Raw genomic sequence first — 3,902 nt, 5'->3', positions numbered from 1 at the left:
ATTTAACTATGTATAGAGAGCATAAAAAGAGCTTTTGTTGACAAGAAAAATTTGTAGTTCTGAAAAGGAAATATGTACGTAAATTTAGAAAGTAGCAGGACACATATAGAGAATCATGAACATCATGTTTTGGACATATGTCATAGAGAACAAAAGCCTCACATTTAGCATATGTTTGCAAATAAAAAAGCACATACATGTCTCGGTGTGAGCAGTCATGCCATGCCATCAGTGTGAGCAGCTGAAGCCTTGCAAAAAATTTCATATGCAAGCCCTGAAAATTTTATATGGAAGCCAAAGGGTTGTAGAACTGGCCCTTAGTCACTTAAATATCACCTGGTCTTTGTTTCTAGTCCCAGATTATATGTGGTCTGCAGCTCACAGATTTTTCCTGTGTTTATCTTGCTTTCTTAACTGCTTCCTTACCTGCTGCCATAGCTATAATCTCCATTTTGAATTTCTGTTCTGTTGCAGGTTTTGCAAATGTATGCAAGTTCACGGAGGTTTGGAAGGACCTTCAAGCTGTTGAAGATTTGGAATACCTACAATTAAGTTGATGGAGTGATAATGTCATATACCTTATTTGTTGACCTGGAGACTTGCTCTGCTCATTTTGGTTGTGGCAAATTTAGAAATTTATGTACTACTTTTGTGGTACTACATTTTGGTAGTGTGATACATCTAGAAACATATATGTACTTCTCATTTTGTGGAACAACCTCCTTATATATGGAAGCTTATATGTACTTCTTTTCTGGAATAGCCTACTTGTATTGTTGTGTTTATCGAATAAAGTTTACGGTTTTGATGATGCCTATATGTTACTTTGATTGATGAAGTGTATGTATAAATAGTGTGATATGTCATGATTGCCTGAACATAATGAATGGATAGGGATGCCCAGAACAAATTGCTAGTGAAATCAACATGCTGGCATAATAACTGCCGGGTAAACCTGCTTGTGCCGGCAGTTGAACTGCTGGCAATTGTACTTTCATGTTCTTGAACAATCTGCCGGGAGAAAATGGACTGCCGGCAAATAGATGGGCAAGGGCAACAAAACTGCCGGGAGAAGTGTATCTGCCGGGAGAAGTAATCCCCGACAGCTGTTCTCGTGGCAGTTCTATCTGCCGGGAGAAAACCTGTGCCGGCAGTTTGTCTGCCCTTTAATGTGCCTTCTCCCGGCAGTTTTTTTGTCCTTACATCAGTGTTGTGGTGTAGTGTGGAAGCCTCGACACTCATATTCACAACAAAAAAAGCGTGGGCCACTCAGGTTAGGTACTCAGATTTCAATGTCAATTTGCTTGCCTGCTAGTGTGTTATCTACTCAATTAACTCTCTACTTATCTAATGGTAAAAAAAACTCTCTACTTATCTCTCTTTCTCTGTAGGCATGAGATTGTACTCGGTGTAGGGCTGCGCTTCTGTACCTTCCCCGAGGTTTGGGAGCAATGCGTTCTGCATCGAGACATCAAGCCGAGCAACATAATGCTGGACGCGTCCTTCAACACAAAGCTTGGCGACTTTGGCCTCGCGAGGCTCGTCGACCATGGCAGAGGATCACACACGACGGTGCTCACTGGCACCATGGCGTACATGGACCCAGAGTGCATGGTCACCGGTAGAGCAAGCCCCGAGTCCGATGTCTACAGCTTCGAGGTAGTGGTCCTTGAGATTGCCAATGGCCGGCGCCCGCTCGTAATCATCCCCAAGGAAGACGAAGAAGAATCTGCCATGCACATGGTGCAATGGTTCTGAGATTTCTTCAACGACGGCTGTATTCTGGATGCCGCCGATGAGCGCCTAGAAGGCGAATTCGATAGCGGGGAAATGGGGCGTGTGATGGTGGCCGCGCTCTGGTGTGCGCACCCGGACAGCAGCATGAGGCCGTCCATTAGGCAGGCGGTCAACGTGATGCGGTCCGGCAGTAGCAAAAGCAGCAACAGCAACAACCAAGGTTTTGGATTTCGAATGGACGGATTTTCTCATGGGGGGGGGCGAGATCCTCGGTTACCACGGTAACCGACAAATACCGAATATATTTCGGACGAATTTATTATTGAATTTTGAATTCAAATTCTTTTAGCCTCAATATAGATAGCAACTGAATAGATATTAGCCACAGGAGCGGTATCTCAATTGAACGCCTACACTTGCTAGGCAAAGAGGTCGCGAGTTCGACTCGTGGGTATATAGTCTATCTTTTTTCATATACTCCCTCTGTAAACTTTAGATCACTATTTTAATGATCTAAACGCTCTTATATTAGTTTATAGAGGGAGTACATATTTTGCAAAATAAACAAACTTCAGATGAAGAGTCGAACCTACGTCGCCCTGCTGCCGGAAGTACATGCTTACCACCACGCCATATCTAACTCTGGTTATATTCTTGAGATGTCCATCTATACTAGCACAGGTTCAAAGGTAAAAATTCAAAAATTTCGGGATTTTTTGCTCGGGATATGACTTTCTCGTGGGCTGGCGAGAATCTCGGTAACCGCGCGGTAACCATTTTTCTCGGGCGGTACCCAAAACCATGCTTGTGAGTAGGAGTAGAAATAAAGCTAGCCATTCCCTAGCTCAGATGGGGATTTCTGTACCTCGTACTGCTGTTTGGCTTCGCCATGGACCTGATGAAATTGGCACCATCTGCCAACAGGATTGTAATGATCTCCATTGATTAATACAATCCTTTTTTCGCAAAGAAAAAAAGAATACCCCGCACAAGATCAATCTCCTGTTAGCCCCAACAAGAACGGGCGTTCCTATACCATTTAAACGATCCTACGATAGATCGATCTCGCCTGCGCAATCGCATGAACGGCGCCATGGATCCCAGCTCCCGCATCGACGCCGCAGAGGAAGCACGCCACCGGCAGGTGATGGACAGCCTCGGCGTGTACGACGCCGACTGGGCGCTGTCCAGGGTGTTGGAGCAGTCCGACGTCCAGACGGGGCAGAACCGGTTGCGCTTCACCGAGAAGGCTGTGCGTGCTGGCTCCATCCCGGAGGTCTTCCCGGAGCTGGAGGAGCTCCGCGACGACGGCCTGAACGCCGAGAACAAAGTCTCGGTCAAGGTCCTCGACGCGGAGGGCCGTGAGAAGGAGGTGAGCCTCCGCTACCTCAACTCCAGCAAGGCGTACCGGGTCATCGGCTCCGATTGGAGGCGGCTCGTGGACGAGAGCCGCATGTGCAAGGGGGACCTCCTCGATTTCTACACGTGCAGGCGCGGCGATGGCGAACGGTGTCTCTTCTTGTTCAGGAGCCATGGCAGTGGCGCCGGCGGTACCTCCCGGAGCAACAGTCTTGTGTTGAGAGGGCCGGGTTCTGCGGAGCGTCACGCCGTCGTCAATGTCAGTCAAAATGATCCAAGATCTCGCTTGTGATCGTTCGAGGTATATGCTATTGATTGGAGAGATAAATCGTTGATATCTCAGGATAGGGAGATCGCTATCAGGCCTGCACACAATAGGACTAGCCATGTTGGTAGTTAGCCAAAAATTCTCCTTTGTCAAACAAATGCAGATAGTTAGCTGGCTGCTTCGTTTTTTCTGCCCTAAAATAGAGCCTTTCGTGGAGAGTGTACCATGCATAATTTTCTTGAATTTGGAAACTGGTCTTGTAAGTGTTAGTATCTACTGCCCGTGCTTTGCAATGGACGAATAAGTATTCATGCACCTGCTGAAGAAAAGTGTATTCGACAAGAGAAACTGAAATGCTCTTGATGCAGAACAGATTGTTTCATAGGCACCTCTGAATATATGATCTGTTCGAGCATCTCCAGCCGCGCCTCCAGAAAGGCCTCTTCAGACGATTTTTTCGCGCCGGCGCCGAGAAAACGGCCCAGTCGCGCCCCCAGAAGCTCGATTTTCGCCGGCCTAGGTCGAAATCAGCGCCGGC

The 3,902-nt window shown here is 47.1% G+C and overlaps 1 long non-coding RNA gene and 1 pseudogene across 2 annotated transcripts in view; both read left to right on the top strand.

Annotated features, from left to right (window-relative positions):
• The window catches only part of LOC123155024 (uncharacterized), a 4,476-nt gene extending 3,716 nt beyond the window's left edge, over nucleotides 1–760 (top strand). For both annotated transcript variants that reach the window (XR_006477166.1, XR_006477163.1), the window contains one exon: nucleotides 475–760. This is a non-coding gene — a long non-coding RNA (uncharacterized lncRNA). The remainder of the gene's footprint in view (nucleotides 1–474) is intronic.
• A 1,988-nt stretch (nucleotides 761–2,748) lies between these two features.
• LOC123150082 (uncharacterized) lies at nucleotides 2,749–3,317 on the top strand (annotated as a pseudogene).
• The last annotated feature ends 585 nt before the right edge of the window (nucleotides 3,318–3,902 follow it).

Source organism: Triticum aestivum, chromosome 7A (genome assembly GCF_018294505.1).
Source record: "Triticum aestivum cultivar Chinese Spring chromosome 7A, IWGSC CS RefSeq v2.1, whole genome shotgun sequence".
Lineage (NCBI taxonomy): Eukaryota > Viridiplantae > Streptophyta > Magnoliopsida > Poales > Poaceae > Triticum > Triticum aestivum.
Note: the sequence above shows the minus strand (reverse complement) of the source record. Positions and strands in the feature narration are given on the sequence as shown.